This window comes from Anomaloglossus baeobatrachus, unplaced genomic scaffold (genome assembly GCF_048569485.1).
Source record: "Anomaloglossus baeobatrachus isolate aAnoBae1 unplaced genomic scaffold, aAnoBae1.hap1 Scaffold_173, whole genome shotgun sequence".
Taxonomy (NCBI): Eukaryota; Metazoa; Chordata; class Amphibia; order Anura; family Aromobatidae; genus Anomaloglossus; species Anomaloglossus baeobatrachus.
In genome coordinates this window covers 386,718-403,816 of record NW_027441943.1, presented here as the reverse complement: position 1 = coordinate 403,816, position 17,099 = coordinate 386,718, and positions in this window count along the sequence as shown.

Sequence of the window (17,099 nt, the reverse complement as noted above, 5' to 3'; positions counted from 1 at the left end):
TCCAGATTTCTGCCCTCGATTCCTCCACACTTCTGCCCCTGATTACTCCAGACTTCTGCCCTCGATTCCTCCAGACATCTATCTCTTATTCCTCCAGACGTCTGCCCCCGATTCCTGCAGACTTCTTCCCCCGATTCCTCCAGACTTCTGCCCCCGATTCCTACAAACTTCTTCCCCCGATTCCTCCAGACTTCTGCCCCCGATTCCTACAAACTTCTGCCCCCGATTCCTCCAGACTTTTGCCCCTGGTTTCTCCAGACTTCTGTCCCTGATTCCTCCAGGCTTCTGCCCCCGATTCTGCCACACTTTTTCGCCCCATTTCTCCAGACTTCTGCCGCAGATTCCTCCAGAGTTCTGCCACCGATTCCTCCACAATTCTGCCCCTTCGTTTCTCCATACTTCTGCCCCTGGTTTCTCCAGACTTCTGTCCCTGATTCTTCCAGGCTTCTGCCCCCGATTCCTCCGCACTTCTGCCGCCCATTTCTCCAGACTTCAGCCCCTGATTCCTCCTGACGTCTGCCCCTGATTTCTCCAGACTTCTGCCCTCGATTCCTCCAGACTTCTGCCCCCGATCCCCCCAGACTTTTGTCCCTGATTACTCTACACTTCTGCCCCCGATTGCTCCAGACTTCTGCCCCTGATTTCTCCAGACTTCTGCCCCCGATTCCTCCAGTCTCTGCCCCTGATTCCTCCAGACTTCTGCCCCTCATCTCTCCAGATTTCTGCCCTCGATTCCTCCACACTTCTGCTCCTGATTCCTCCAGACAATCTGCCCCCGATTCCTCCAGACTTCTTCTCCCGATTCCTCCAGACTTCTGGCCCCCATTTCTCCAGACTTCTGTCCCTTGTTTCTTCAGACTTCTGCCCCCGATTCCTCCAGACTTCTGCCCCTGATTCCTCCAGACGTCTGCCCCCGATTCCTCCAGACTTCTGCCCCCGAATCCTCCAGACTTCTGCCCCTCATCTCTCCAGATTTCTGCCCTCGATTCCTCCACACTTCTACTCCTGATTCCTCCAGACAATCTGCCCCCGATTCCTCCAGACTTCTTCTCCCGATTCCTCCAGGCTTCTGCCCCCAATTCCTGCAAACTTCTGTCCCCGATTCCTCCAGACCTCTGCCCCTGGTTTCTCCAGACTTCTGTCCCTGATTCCTCCAGACTTCTGCCTCCGATTCCGCCACACTTTTTCGCCCCATTTCTCCAGACTTCTGCCCCCGATTTCTCCAGAATTCTGCCCCCGATTCCTCCAGACTTCTACCACAGATTCCTCCACACTTCTGCCCTTTTGTTTCTCCAGACTTCTGCCCCCGATTCCTTCAGACTTCTGCCCCTGATTTCTCCAGACTTCTGCCCCCGATCCCTCCAGATTTGTGTCCCTGGTTACTCTACACTTCTGCCCCCCATTTCTCCAGACTTCTGTCCCTGGTTTCTTCAGACTTCTGCCCCCGATTCCTTTAGACTTCTGCCCCTGATTCTTCCAGACTTCTGCGCCCGAATCCTCCAGACTTCTGCCCCCTATCCCTCCAGATTTCTGCCCTCGATTCCTCCACACTTCTGCCCCTGATTCCTTCAGACTTCTGAACTCGATTCCTCCAGACATCTATCTCTGTTTCCTCCAGACTTCTGTCCTCGATTTTCCAGACTTCTGTCCTTGGTTCCGCCAGATTTCTAGCCCCGATTCCTCCACACTTCTGCCCCCCATTTCTCCAGACGTCTGTCCCCGATTCCTCCAGACGTCTGCCCCCGATTCCCCCACACTTCTGCCCCAGATTCTTCCAGACTTCTGCCCCCGATTCTTCCTGACTTCTGCCCCTTATTCCTCCAAACTTCTGCCCTCAATTCCTCCACACTTCTGCCCTTGATTTTTCCAGAGTTCTGCCCCCGATTCTTTCAGACTTCTGCCCCCGATTCCTCCAGATTTCTGCCCCCAATTCCTCCAGACTTCTATCTCTTATCCCTCCAGACGTCTGCCCCAAATTCCTCCACATTTATGCCCCCGATTCCTCCACACTTCTGCCCCCGATTCCTCCAGACTTCTGTCTCTGATTCCTTCAGACTTCTGCCCCCAAGTTCTCCAGACTTCTGCCCCCGATTCCTCCAGACTTCTGCCCCCATTTCTCCAGACGTCTGCCCCCGATTTCTCCAGACTTCTGCCTCCGAATCCTCCAGATTTCTACCACCGATTCCTCCACACTTCTGCCCTTTTGTTTCTCCAAACTTCTGTCCCTGATTCTTCCAGACTTCTGCCCCCGATTCTTCCAGGCTTCTGCCCCCGATTCCTCCGCACTTCTGCCGCCCATTTCTCCAGACTTCAGCCCCTGATTCCTCCTGACGTCTGCCCCTGATTTCTCCAGACTTCTGCCCTCGATTCCTCCAGACTTCTGCCCCCGATCCCCCCAGACTTTTGTCCCTGATTACTCTACACTTCTTCCCCCGATTGCTCCAGACTTCTGCCCCTGATTTCTCCAGACTTCTGCCCCCGATTCCTCCAGTCTCTGCCTCTGATTCCTCCAGACTTCTGCCCCTCATCTCTCCAGATTTCTGCCCTCGATTCCTCCACACTTCTGCTCCTGATTCCTCCAGACAATCTGCCCCCGATTCCTCCAGACTTCTTCTCCCGATTCCTCCAGACTTCTGGCCCCCATTTCTCCAGACTTCTGTCCCTTGTTTCTTCAGACTTCTGCCCCCGATTCCTCCAGACTTCTGCCCCTGATTCCTCCAGACTTCTGCCCCCGATTCCTCCAGACTTCTGCCCCCGAATCCTCCAGACTTCTGCCCCTCATCTCTCCAGATTTCTGCCCTCGATTCCTCCACACTTCTGCTCCTGATTCCTCCAGACAATCTGCCCCCGATTCCTCCAGACTTCTTCTCCCGATTCCTCCAGGCTTCTGCCCCCAATTCCTGCAAACTTCTGTCCCCGATTCCTCCAGACCTCTGCCCCTGGTTTCTCCAGACTTCTGTCCCTGATTCCTCCAGACTTCTGCCTCCGATTCCGCCACACTTTTTCGCCCCATTTCTCCAGACTTCTGCCCCCGATTTCTCCAGACTTCTTCCCCCGATTCCTCCAGACTTCTACCACCGATTCCTCCACACTTCTGCCCTTTTGTTTCTCCAGACTTCTGCCCCCGATTCCTTCAGACTTCTGCCCCTGATTTCTCCAGACTTCTGCCCCCGATCCCTCCAGATTTGTGTCCCTGGTTACTCTACACTTCTGCCCCCCATTTCTCCAGACGTCTGTCCCTGGTTTCTTCAGACTTCTGCCCCCGATTCCTTTAGACTTCTGCCCCTGATTCTTCCAGACTTCTGCGCCCGAATCCTCCAGACTTCTGCCCCCTATCCCTCCAGATTTCTGCCCTCGATTCCTCCACACTTCTGCCCCTGATTCCTTCAGACTTCTGCCCTCGATTCCTCCAGACATCTATCTCTGTTTCCTCCAGACTTCTGTCCTCGATTTTCCAGACTTCTGTCCCTGGTTCCGCCAGATTTCTAGCCCCGATTCCTCCACACTTCTGCCCCCCATTTCTCCAGACTTCTGTCCCCGATTCCTCCAGACGTCTGCCCCCGATTCCCCCACACTTCTGCCCCAGATTCTTCCAGACTTCTGCCCCCGATTCTTCCTGACTTCTGCCCCTTATTCCTCCAAACTTCTGCCCTCAATTCCTCCACACTTCTGCCCTTGATTTTTCCAGAGTTCTGCCCCCGATTCTTTCAGACTTCTGCCCCCGATTCCTCCAGATTTCTGCCCCCAATTCCTCCAGACTTCTATCTCTTATCCCTCCAGACGTCTGCCCCAAATTCCTCCAGATTTATGCCCCCGATTCCTCCACACTTCTGCCCCCGATTCCTCCAGACTTCTGTCTCTGATTCCTTCAGACTTCTGCCCCCAAGTTCTCCAGACTTCTGCCCCAGATTCCTCCAGACTTCTGCTCCTGATTCCTCCAGTTTTCTGTCCCCATTCCTCCACATTTCTGCCCCCATTTCTCCAGACGTCTGCCCCCGATTTCTCCAGACTTCTGCCTCCGAATCCTCCAGATTTCTACCACCGATTCCTCCACACTTCTGCCCTTTTGTTTCTCCAGACTTCTGTCCCTTATTCTTCCAGACTTCTGCCCCCGATTCTTCCAGACTTCTACCCCCAATTCCTCCACACTTCTGCCGCCCATTTCTCCAGACTTCTGCTCCCGATTCCTCCAGACTTCTGCCCCTGATTTCTCCAGACTTCTGCCCCCGATCCCTCAAGATTTCTGTCCCCGATTCCTCCAGACTTCTGCCCCCTTTTTCCTACAGACTTCTGACCCCTATTCCTCCAGAGTTCTGCCCTCGAGTCCTCCAGACTTCTGCCCTCGATTCCTCCAGACTTTTATCTCTTATTCCCTCAGACATCTGCCCCCAATTCCTCCAGATTTCTGTCCCTGATTCCTCCAGAATTCTGCCCCCGGTTTCTCCACAGTTCTGCCCCCGATTCCTCCACACTTCTGCTGGCCATTTCTCCAGATTTCTGCCCTCGATTTCTCCACACTTCTGCCCCTGTTTCCTCCAGACTTCTGACCTCGATTCCTCCAGACATCTAACTCTGATTTCTCCAGACTTCTGTCCTCGATATTTCCAGACTTCTGTCCCTGATTCTGCCAGATTTCTGTCCTTGATTCTAACAGACTTCTGCCCCCAATTTCACCAGACTTCGGCCCCTGATTTCTCCAAACTTCTGCCCTCGATTCCTCCAGACTTTTGCCCCCGATTACTCCAGACTTCTGCCCCCGAATCCTCCAAACTTCTGCCCCCCATACCTCCAGATTTCTGCCCTCGATTCCTCCACACTTCTGCCCCTGATTACTCCAGACTTCTGCCCTCGATTCCTCCAGACATCTATCTCTTATTCCTCCAGACATCTGCCCCCGATTCCTGCAGACTTCTTCCCCCGAATCCTCCAGACTTCTGCCCCCGATTCCTACAAACTTCTTCCCCCGATTCCTCCAGACTTCTGCCCCCGATTCCTACAAACTTCTGCCCCCGATTCCTCCAGACCTTTGCCCCTGGTTTCTCCAGACTTCTGTCCCTGATTCCTCCAGGCTTCTGCCCCCGATTCTGCCACACTTTTTCGCCCCATTTCTCCAGACTTCTGCCGCCGATTCCTCCAGAGTTCTGCCACCGATTCCTCCACACTTCTGCCCCTTCGTTTCTCCATACTTCTGCCCCTGGTTTCTCCAGACTTCTGTCCCTGATTCTTCCAGGCTTCTGCCCCCGATTCCTCCGCACTTCTGCCGCCCATTTCTCCAGACTTCTGCCCCTGATTCCTCCTGACGTCTGCCCCTGATTTCTCCAGACTTCTGCCCTCGATTCCTCCAGACTTCTGCCCCCGATCCCCACAGACTTTTGTCCGTGATTACTCTACACTTCTGCCCCCGATTGCTCCAGACTTCTGCCCCTGATTTCTCCAGACTTCTGCCCCCGATTCCTCCAGTCTCTGCCCCTGATTCCTCCAGACTTCTGCCCCTCATCTCTCCAGATTTCTGCCCTCGATTCCTTCACACTTCTGCTCCTGATTCCTCCAGACAATCTGCCCCCGATTCCTCCAGACTTCTTCTCCCGATTCCTCCAGACTTCTGGCCCCCATTTCTCCAGACTTCTGTCCCTTGTTTCTTCAGACTTCTGCCACCGATTCCTCCAGACTTCTGCCCCTGATTCCTCCAGACTTCTGCCCCCGATTCCTCCAGACTTCTGCCCCCGAATCCTCCAGACTTCTGCCCCTCATCTCTCCAGATTTCTGCCCTCGATTCCTCCACACTTCTGCTCCTGATTCCTCCAGACAATCTGCCCTCGATTCCTCCAGACTTCTTCTCCCGAATCCTCCAGGCTTCTGCCCCCAATTCCTGCAAACTTCTGTCCCCGATTCCTCCAGACCTCTGCCCCTGGTTTCTCCAGACTTCTGTCCCTGATTCCTCCAGACTTCTGCCTCCGATTCCGCCACACTTTTTCGCCCCATTTCTCCAGACTTCTGCCCCCGATTTCTCCAGACTTCTGCCCCCGATTCCTCCACACTTCTGCCCTTTTGTTTCTCCAGACTTCTGTTCCCGATTCCTTCAGACTTCTGCCCCTGATTTCTCCAGACTTCTGCCCCCGATCCCTCCAGATTTGTGTCCCTGGTTACTCTACACTTCTGCCCCCCATTTCTCCAGACTTCTGTCCCTGGTTTCTTCAGACTTCTGCCCCCGATTCCTTTAGACTTCTGCCCCTGATTCTTCCAGACTTCTGCCCCCGAATCCTCCAGACGTCTGCCCCCTATCCCTCCAGATTTCTGTCCTCGATTCATCCACACTTCTGCCCCTGATTCCTTCAGACTTCTGCCCTCGATTCCTCCAGACATCTATCTCTATTTCCTCCAGACTTCTGTCCTCGATTTTCCAGACTTCTGTCCCTGGTTCCGCCAGATTTCTAGCCCCGATTCCTCCACACTTCTGCCCCCCATTTCTCCAGACTTCTGTCCCCGATTCCTCCAGACGTCTGCCCCCGATTCCCCCACACTTCTGCCCCAGATTCTTCCAGACCTCTGCCCCCGATTCTTCCTGACTTCTGCCCCTTATTCCTCCAAACTTCTGCCCTCAATTCCTCCACACTTCTGCCCTTGATTTTTCCAGAGTTCTGCCCCCGATTCTTTCAGACTTCTGCCCCCGATTCCTCCAGATTTCTGCCCCCAATTCCTCCAGACTTCTATCTCTTATCCCTCCAGACATCTGCCCCAAATTCCTCCAGATTTCTGTCCCCGATTCCTCCAGACTTCTGCTCCCTATTCCTCCAGATTTATGCCCCCGATTCCTCCACACTTCTGCCCCCGATTCCTCCAGACTTCTGTCTCTGATTCCTTCAGACTTCTGCCCCCAAGTTCTCCAGACTTCTGCCCCAGATTCCTCCAGACTTCTGCTCCTGATTCTTCCAGTTTTCTGTCCCCATTCCTCCACATTTCTGCCCCCATTTCTCCAGACGTCTGCCCCCGATTTCTCCAGACTTCTGCCTCCGAATCCTCCAGATTTCTACCACCGATTCCTCCACACTTCTGCCCTTTTATTTCTCCAGACTTCTGTCCCTGATTCTTCCAGACTTCTGCCCCCGATTCTTCCAGACTTCTGCCCCCAATTCCTCCACACTTCTGCCGCCCATTTCTCCAGACTTCTGCTCCCGATTCCTCCAGACTTCTGCCCCTGATTTCTCCAGACTTCTGCCCCCGATCCCTCAAGATTTCTGTCCCAGATTCCTCCAGACTTCTGCCCCCTATTTCCTCCAGACTTCTGACCCCTATTCCTCCAGAGTTCTGCCCTCGATTCCTCCAGACTTCTGCCCCCAATTCCTCCAGATTTCTGTCCCTGATTCCTCCAGACTTCTTCTCCCGGTTTCTCCACAGTTCTGCCCCCGATTCCTCCACACTTCTGCCCCCCATTTCTCCAGACTTCTGCCCTTGGTTTCTCCAGACTTCTGTGCCCGATTCCTCCAGACGTCTGCCCTTGATTCCTCCATACTTCTGCCCCCGATTCTTCCAGACTTCTGCCCCCGATTCTTTCTGACTTCTGCCCCTTATTCCTCCAAACTTCTGCCCTCAATTCCTCCACACTTCTGCCGCCCATTTCTCCAGATTTCTGCCCTCGATTCCTCCACACTTCTGCCCCTGTTTCCTCCAGACTTTTGACCTCGATTCCTCCAGACATCTAACTCTGATTTCTCCAGACTTCTGTCCTCGATATTTCCAGACTTCTGTCCCTGATTCTGCCAGATTTCTGTCCCTGATTCTAACAGACTTCTGCTCCCGATTTCACCAGACTTCTGCCCCTGATTTCTCCAAACTTCTGCCCTCGATTCCTCCAGACCTTTGCCCCCGATTACTCCAGACTTCTGCCCCCGAATCCTCCAGATTTCTGCCCCCCATACCTCCAGATTTCTGCCCTCGATTCCTCTACACTTCTGGCCCTGATTACTCCAGACTTCTGCCCTCGATTCCTCCAGATATCTAGCTCTTATTCCTCCAGACGTCTGCCCCCGATTCCTGCAGACTTCTTCCCCCGATTCCTCCAGACTTCTGCCCCCGATTCCTACAAACTTCTTCCCCCGATTCCTCCAGACTTCTGCCCCCGATTCCTACAAACTTCTGCCCCCGATTCCTCCAGACCTTTGCCCCTGGTTTCTCCAGACTTCTGTCCCTGATTCCTCCAGGCTTCTGCCCCCGATTCTGCCACACTTTTTCGCCCCATTTCTCCAGACTTCTGCCGCCGATTCCTCCAGAGTTCTGCCACCGATTCCTCCACACTTCTGCCCCTTGTTTCTCCAGACTTCTGTCCCTGATTCTTCCAGGCTTCTGCCCCCGATTCCTCCGCACTTCTGCCGCCCATTTCTCCAGACTTCTGCCCCTGATTCCTCCTGACGTCTGCCCCTGATTTCTCCAGACTTCTGCCCTCGATTCCTCCAGACTTCTGCCCCCGATCCCCCCAGACTTTTGTCCCTGATTACTCTACACTTCTGCCCCCGATTGCTCCAGACTTCTGCCCCTGATTTCTCCAGACTTCTGCCCCCGATTCCTCCAGTCTCTGCCCCTGATTCCTCCAGACTTCTGCCCCTCATCTCTCCAGATTTCTGCCCTCGATTCCTTCACACTTCTGCTCCTGATTCCTCCAGACAATCTGCCCCCGATTCCTCCAGACTTCTTCTCCCGATTCCTCCAGACTTCTGGCCCCCATTTCTCCAGACTTCTGTCCCTTGTTTCTTCAGACTTCTGCCCCCGATTCCTCCAGACTTCTGCCCCTGATTCCTCCAGACTTCTGCCCCCGATTCCTCCAGACTTCTGCCCCCGAATCCTCCAGACTTCTGCCCCTCATCTCTCCAGATTTCTGCCCTCGATTCCTCCACACTTCTGCTCCTGATTCCTCCAGATAATCTGCCCCCGATTCCTCCAGACTTCTTCTCCCGATTCCTCCAGGCTTCTGCCCCCAATTCCTGCAAACGTCTGTCCCCGATTCCTCCAGACCTCTGCCCCTGGTTTCTCCAGACTTCTGTCCCTGATTCCTCCAGACTTCTGCCTCCGATTCCGCCACACTTTTTCGCCCATTTCTCCAGACTTCTGCCCCCGATTTCTCCAGACTTCTGCCCCCGATTCCTCCAGACTTCTACCACCGATTCCTCCACACTTCTGCCCTTTTGTTTCTCCAGACTTCTGCCCCCGATTCCTTCAGTCTTCTGCCCCTGATTTCTCCAGACTTCTGCCCCCGATCCCTCCAGATTTGTGTCCCTGGTTACTCTACACTTCTGCCCCCCATTTCTCCAGACTTCTGTCCCTGGTTTCTTCAGACTTCTGCCCCCGATTCCTTTAGACTTCTGCCCCTGATTCTTCCAGACTTCTGCCCCCGAATCCTCCAGACTTCTGCCCCCTATCCCTCCAGATTTCTGCCCTCGATTCCTCCAGACTTCTGCCTCCCGATATCTCTAGACTTCTGCCCCCTGATTCCTCCAGACTTCTACCCCCGATTCTTCTAGACTTCTGTCCTCGATTCCTCCAGACTTCTGTCTCTGATTCCTCCAAACTTCTGCTCCTGATTCCGCCACAGTTCTGCCCCCAATTTCTCCAGACTTCTGCCTCTGATTCCTCCAGACTTCTGCCCCCGATTCTTCCTGACTTCTGCCCCTTATTCCTCCAAACTTCTGCCCTCAATTCCTCCACACTTCTGACGCCCATTTCTCCAGATTTCTGCCCTGGATTCCTCCACACTTCTGCCCCTGTTTCCTCCAGACTTTTGACCTCGATTCCTCCAGACATCTAACTCTGATTTCTCCAGACTTCTGTCCTCGATATTTCCAGACTTCTGTCCCTGATTCTGCCAGATTTCTGTCCCTGATTCTAACAGACTTCTGCTCCCGATTTCACCAGACTTCTGCCCCTGATTTCTCCAAACTTCTGCCATCGATTCCTCCAGACTTTTGCCCCCGATTACTCCAGACTTCTGCCCCCGAATCCTCCAGACTTCTGCCCCCCATACCTCCAGATTTCTGCCCTCGATTCCTCTACACTTCTGCCCCTGATTACTCCAGACTTCTGCCCTCGATTCCTCCAGACATCTATCTCTTATTCCTCCAGACGTCTGCCCCCGATTCCTGCAGACTTCTTCCCCCGATTCCTCCAGACTTCTGCCCCCGATTCCTACAAACTTCTTCCCCCGATTCCTCCAGACTTCTGCCCCCGATTCCTACAAACTTCTGCCCCCGATTCCTCCAGACCTTTGCCCCTGGTTTCTCCAGACTTCTGTCCCTGATTCCTCCAGGCTTCTACCCCCGATTCTGCCACACTTTTTCGCCCCATTTCTCCAGACTTCTGCCGCCGATTCCTCCAGAGTTCTGCCGCCGATTCCTCCACACTTCTGCCCCTTCGTTTCTCCATACTTCTGCCCCTGGTTTCTCCAGACTTCTGTCCCTGATTCTTCCAGGCTTCTGCCCCCGATTCCTCCGCACTTCTGCCGCACATTTCTCCGGACTTCTGCCCCTGATTCCTCCTGACGTCTGCCCCTGATTTCTCCAGACTTCTGCCCTCGATTCCTCCAGACTTCTGCCCCCGATCCCCCCAGACTTTTGTCCCTGATTACTCTACACTTCTGCCCCCGATTGCTCCAGACTTCTGCCCCTGATTTCTCCAGACTTCTGCCCCCGATTCCTCCAGTCTCTGCCCCTGATTCCTCCAGACTTCTGCCCCTCATCTCTCCAGATTTCTGCCCTCGATTCCTTCACACTTCTGCTCCTGATTCCTCCAAACAATCTGCCCCCGATTCCTCCAGACTTCTCCCGATTCCTCCAGACTTCTGGCCCCCATTTCTCCAGACTTCTGTCCCTTGTTTCTTCAGACTTCTGCCCCCGATTCTTCCAGACTTCTGCCCCTGATTCCTCCAGACTTCTGCCCCCGATTCCTCCAGACTTCTGCCCCCGAATCCTCCAGACTTCTGCCCCTCATCTCTCCAGATTTCTGCCCTCGATTCCTCCACACTTCTGCTCCTGATTCCTCCAGACAATCTGCCCCCGATTCCTCCAGACTTCTTCTCCCGATTCCTCCAGGCTTCTGCCCCCAATTCCTGCAAACGTCTGTCCACGATTCCTCCAGACCTCTGCCCCTGGTTTCTCCAGACTTCTGTCCCTGATTCCTCCAGACTTCTGCCTCCGATTCCGCCACACTTTTTCGCCCATTTCTCCAGACTTCTGCCCCCGATTTCTCCAGACTTCTGCCCCCGATTCCTCCAGACTTCTACCACCGATTCCTCCACACTTCTGCCCTTTTGTTTCTTCAGACTTCTGCCCCCGATTCCTTCAGTCTTCTGCCCCTGATTTCTCCAGACTTCTGCCCCCGATCCCTCCAGATTTGTGTCCCTGGTTTCTCTACACTTCTGCCCCCCATTTCTCCAGACTTCTGTCCCTGGTTTCTTCAGACTTCTGCCCCCGATTCCTTTAGACTTCTGCCCCTGATTCTTCCAGACTTCTGCCCCCGAATCCTCCAGACTTCTGCCCCCTATCCCTCCAGATTTCTGCCCTCGATTCCTCCACACTTCTGCCCCTGATTCCTTCAGACTTCTGCCCTCGATTCCTCCAGACATCTATTTCTGTTTCCTCCAGACTTCTGTCCTCGATTTTCCAGACTTCTGTCCCTGGTTCCGCCAGATTTCTAGCCCTGATTCCTCCACTCTTCTGCCCCCCATTTCTCCAGACTTCTGTCCCCGATTCCTCCAGACGTCTGCCCCCGATTCCCCCACACTTCTGCCCCAGATTCTTTCAGACTTCTGCCCCCGATTCTTCCTGACTTCTGCCCCTTATTCCTCCAAACTTCTGCCCTCAATTCCTCCACACTTCTGCCCTTGATTTTTCCAGAGTTCTGCCCCCGATTCTTTCAGACTTCTGCCCCCGATTCCTCCAGATTTCTGCCCCCAATACCTCCAGACTTCTGCCCCCGATTCCTCCAGATTTCTGCCCCCAATTCCTCCAGACTTCTATCTCTTATCCCTCCAGACGTGTGCCCCAAATTCCTCCAGATTTCTGTCCCCGATTCCTCCAGACTTCTGCTCCCTATTCCTCCAGACTTCTGTCCTCGATTCCTCCAGACTTCCCTCTTTTATTCCTCTAGACTTCTGCCCCCGATTCTTTCAGTCTTCTGTCCCTGATTCCTCCAGAATCCTGCCCACAATTCCACCACACTTCTGCCCCTCATTTCTCCTGACTTCTGCCCCCGGTTTCTCCAGAGTTCTGCTCCTGATTCCTCCACACTTCCCCCCCCCCATTTCTCCAGACTTCTGCCCCAGATTCCTCCAGACTTCTGCTCCTGATTCCTCCAGTTTTCTGCCCCAGATTCCTCCACATTTTTGCCCCCATTTCTCCAGACTTCTGCCCCCGATTTCTCCAGACTTCTGCCCCCGATTCCTCCAGATTTCTACCACCAATTCCTCCACACTTCTGCCCTTTTGTTTCTCCAGACTTCTGTCCCTGATTCTTCCAGACTTCTGCCCCCGATTCTTCCAGACTTCTGCCCCCAATTCCTCCACACTTCTGCTGCCCATTTCTCCAGACTTCTGTCCCCGATTCCTCCAGACTTCTGCCCCTGATTTCTCCAGACTTCTGCCCCCGATCCCTCCAGATTTGTGTCCCTGATTCCTCTACACTTCTGCCCTCCATTTCTCCAGACTTCTGTCCCTGGTTTTTTTAGACTTCTGTCCCTAATTTCTCCAGACTTCTGCCCCTGATTCCTCCAGACTTCTGCCCCCGATTCCTCCAGACTTCTGCCACCGAATCCTCCAGGCATCTATCTCTGATTCCTCCAGACTTCTGTCCCCGATATTTCCAGACTCCTGGCCCTGATTCCTCTAGACTTCTGGCCCCGATTCCTCCGGATTCTGCCCCCGATTCCTCCAGACTTCTGCCTTTGATTCCTTTTGACTTCTGCCCCCGATTCCTCCACACTTCTGCCCCCGATTCTTCCAGACTTCTATCTCTTATTCCTCCAGACGTCTGCCCCCGATTCCTCCAGATGTCTTCCCCTGATTCCTCCAGACTTCTGCCCCCTATTCCTGTAGACTTCTGCCCCTGATTCCTCCAGACCTCTGCCCCTGGTTTCTCCAGACTTCTGTCCCTGATTCCTCCAGACTTCTGCCCCAGATTCCTTCAAACATCTATCTCTGATTCCTCCAGACTTCTGTCCCCGATATTTCCAGACTCCTGGCCCTGATTCCTCTAGACTTCTGGCCCCGATTCCTCCGGATTCTGCCTTCGATTCCTCCAGACTTCTGCCTTTGATTCCTTTTGACTTCTGCCCCCGATTCCTCCACACTTCTGCCCCCGATTCTTCCAGACTTCTATCTCTTATTCCTCCAGACGTCTGCCCCCGATTCCTCCAGATGTCTTCCCCTGATTCCTCCAGACTTCTGCCCCCTATTCCTGTAGACTTCTGCCCCTGATTCCTCCAGACCTCTGCCCCTGGTTTCTCCAGACTTCTGTCCCTGATTCCTCCAGACTTCTGCCCCAGATTCCTTCAGACTTCTACTCCTGATTCCTCCAGTTTTCTGCCCCCATTCCTCCACATTTCTGCCCCTATTTCTTCAGACTTCTGCCCCCGATTTCTCCAGACTTCTGCCCCCGATTCCTCCAGACTTCTACCACCGATTCCTCCACACTTCTGCCCTTTTGTTTCTCCAGGCTTCTGTCCCTGATTCTTCCAGACGTCTGCCCCCGATTCTTCCAGACTTCTGCCCCCAATTCCTCCACACTTCTGCCGCCCATTTCTCCAGACTTCTGCCCCCGATTCCTCCAGACTTCTGCCCCTGATTTTTCCAGACTTCTGCCCCCGATCCCTCCAGATTTGTGTCCCTGATTCCTCTACACTTCTGCCCCCCATTTCTCCAGACTTCTGTCCCTGGTTTCTTCAGACTTCTGTCCCTGATTCCTCCAGACTTCTGCCCCTGATTCTTCCAGACTTCTGCCCCCGAATCCTCCAGACTTCTGCCCCCTATCCCTCCAGATTTCTGCTCTCGATTCCTCCACACTTCTGCCCCTGATTCCTCCAGACTTCTGCCCTCGATTCCTCCAGACATCTATCTCTGATTCCTCCAGACTTCTGTCCTCGATATTTCCAGACTTCTGTACCTGATTCCGCCAGATTTCTGGCCCCGATTCCTCCAGACTTCTGCCCCCCATTTCTCCAGACTTCTGCCCCTGGTTTCTCCAGACTTCTGTCCCTGATTCTTCCAGACTTCTGCCCCCGATTCCTCCACGCTTCTTCCCCCGATTCCTCCACACTTCTGCCCCTGATTTCTCTAGACGTCTGCCCCCGATTCCTCCAGTCTCTTCCCCCGATTCCTCCACACTTCTGGCCCCGATTCTTCCACACTTCTGCCCCCCATTTCTCCAGACTTCTGTCCCTGTTTTTTTTAGACTTCTGCCCCCGATTCCTCTAGACTTCTGCCCCCGAATCCTCCCGACTTCTGCCCCCTATCCCTCCCGATTTCTGCCCTTGATTCCTCCACACTTCTTCCCCTGATTCCTACAGACTTCTGCCCTCGAATCCTCCAGACTTCTATCTCTGATTCCTCTAGACTTCTGTCCCCAATATCTCCAGACTTCTGTACCTGATTTCTCTAGACTTCTGCCCCCGATTACTCCAGACTTCTATCTGTTATTGCTCCAGACATCTGCCCATGATTCCTCCAGACTTCTGTCCCTGATTCCTCCAGACTTCTGCCCTCTATTCCTCCACAGTTCTGCCTTCCATTTCTCCAGACTTTTGCCCCTGGTTTCTCCAGACTTATGTCCCTGATTCCTCCACACTTCTGCCCCCGATTCCTCCAAACGTTTTCCCCCCATTCCTCCAGACTTCTGCCCCCGATTCCTCCAGACTTCTGCCTCCCGATATCTCTAGACTTCTGCCCCCTGATTCCTCCAGACTTCTACCCCCGATTCTTCTAGACTTCTGTCCTCGATTCCTCCAGACTTCTGTCTCTGATTCCTCCAAACTTCTGCTCCTGATTCCGCCACAGTTCTGCCCCCGATTTCTCCAGACTTCTGCCTCTGATTCCTCCAGACTTCTGCCCCCGATTCCTCCACACTTCTGCCTTCGATTCCTCCAGACTTCTGCCCTCGATTCCTCCAGACGTCTGCCCTCAATTCCTCCAGACTTCTTCCCTCAATTCCTCCAGACTTCTTCCCTCAATTCCTCCAGATTTCTGCCATCGATTCCTCCACACTTCTGCCTTTGATTCCTTTTGACTTCTGCCCACGATTCCTTCAGACTTCTACCCCCTATTCCTCCAGATTTCTGCATCCAATTCCTCCACACTTCTGCCCCTGATTCCTCCAGACGTCTATCTCTTATTCCTCCAGACGTCTGCCCCCGATTCCTCCAGACGTTTTCCCCTGATTCCTCCAGACTTCTGGCCCCGATTCCACCACACATCTGCGCCCCATTTCTCCAGACTTCGGCCCCCGATTTCTCCAGACTTCTGCCCCCGATTCCTCCAGACTTCTGCCCTCGATTCCTCCAGATTTCTGGCCCTGATTCCTCTAGACTTCTGGCCCCGATTCCTCCGGATTCTGCCCCCCGATTCCTCCGGATTCTGCCCCCGATTCCTCCAGACTTCTGCCTTTGATTCCTTTTGACTTCTGCCCCCGATTCCTCCACACTTCTGCCCCCGATTCTTCCAGACTTCTATCTCTTATTCCTCCAGTCGTCTGCCCCCGATTCCTCCAGATGTCTTCCCCTGATTCCTCCAGACTTCTGCCCCCTATTCCTGTAGACTTCTGCCCCTGTTTCCTCCAGACCTCTGCCCCTGGTTTCTCCAGACTTCTGTCCCTGATTCCTCCAGACTTCTGCCCCAGATTCCTTCAGACTTCTACTCCTGTTTCCTCCAGTTTTCTGCCCCCATTCCTCCACATTTCTGCCCCTATTTCTTCAGACTTCTGCCCCCGATTTCTCCAGACTTCTGCCCCCGATTCCTCCAGACTTCTACCACCGATTCCTCCACACTTCTGCCCTTTTGTTTCTCCAGGCTTCTGTCCCTGATTCTTCCAGACTTCTGCCCCCGATTCTTCCAGACTTCTGCCCCCAATTCCTCCACACTTCTGCCGCCCATTTCTCCAGACTTCTGCCCCCGATTCCTCCAGACTTCTGCCCCTGATTTTTCCAGACTTCTGCCCCCGATCCCTCCAGATTTGTGTCCCTGATTCCTCTACACTTCTGCCCCCCATTTCTCCAGACTTCTGTCCCTGGTTTCTTCAGACTTCTGTCCCTGATTCCTCCAGACTTCTGCCCCTGATTCTTCCAGACTTCTGCCCCCGAATCCTCCAGACTTCTGCCCCCTATCCCTCCAGATTTCTGCTCTCGATTCCTCCACACTTCTGCCCCTGATTCCTCCAGACTTCTGCCCTCGATTCCTCCAGACATCTATCTCTGATTCCTCCAGACTTCTGTCCTCAATATTTCCAGACTTCTGTACCTGATTCCGCCAGATTTCTGGCCCCGATTCCTCCAGACTTCTGCCCCCCATTTCTCCAGACTTCTGCCCCTGGTTTCTCCAGACTTCTGTCCCTGATTCTTCCAGACTTCTGCCCCCGATTCCTCCACGCTTCTTCCCCCGATTCCTCCACACTTCTGCCCCTGATTTCTCCAGACGTCTGCCCCCGATTCCTCCAGTCTCTTCCCCCGATTCCTCCACACTTCTGGCCCCGATTCTTCCACACTTCTGCCCCCCATTTCTCCAGACTTCTGTCCCTGTTTTTTTTAGACTTCTGCCCCCGATTCCTCTAGACTTCTGCCCCCGAATCCTCCCGACTTCTGCCCCCTATCCCTCCCGATTTCTGCCCTCGATTCCTCCACACTTCTTCCCCTGATTCCTACAGACTTCTGCCCTCGAATCCTCCAGACTTCTATCTCTGATTCCTCTAGACTTCTGTCCCCAATATCTCCAGACTTCTGTACCTGATTTCTCTAGACTTCTGCCCCCGATTACTCCAGACTTCTATCTGTTATTGCTCCAGACGTCTGCCCATGATTCCTCCAGACTTCTGTCCCTGATTCCTCCAGACTTCTGCCCTCTATTCCTCCACAGT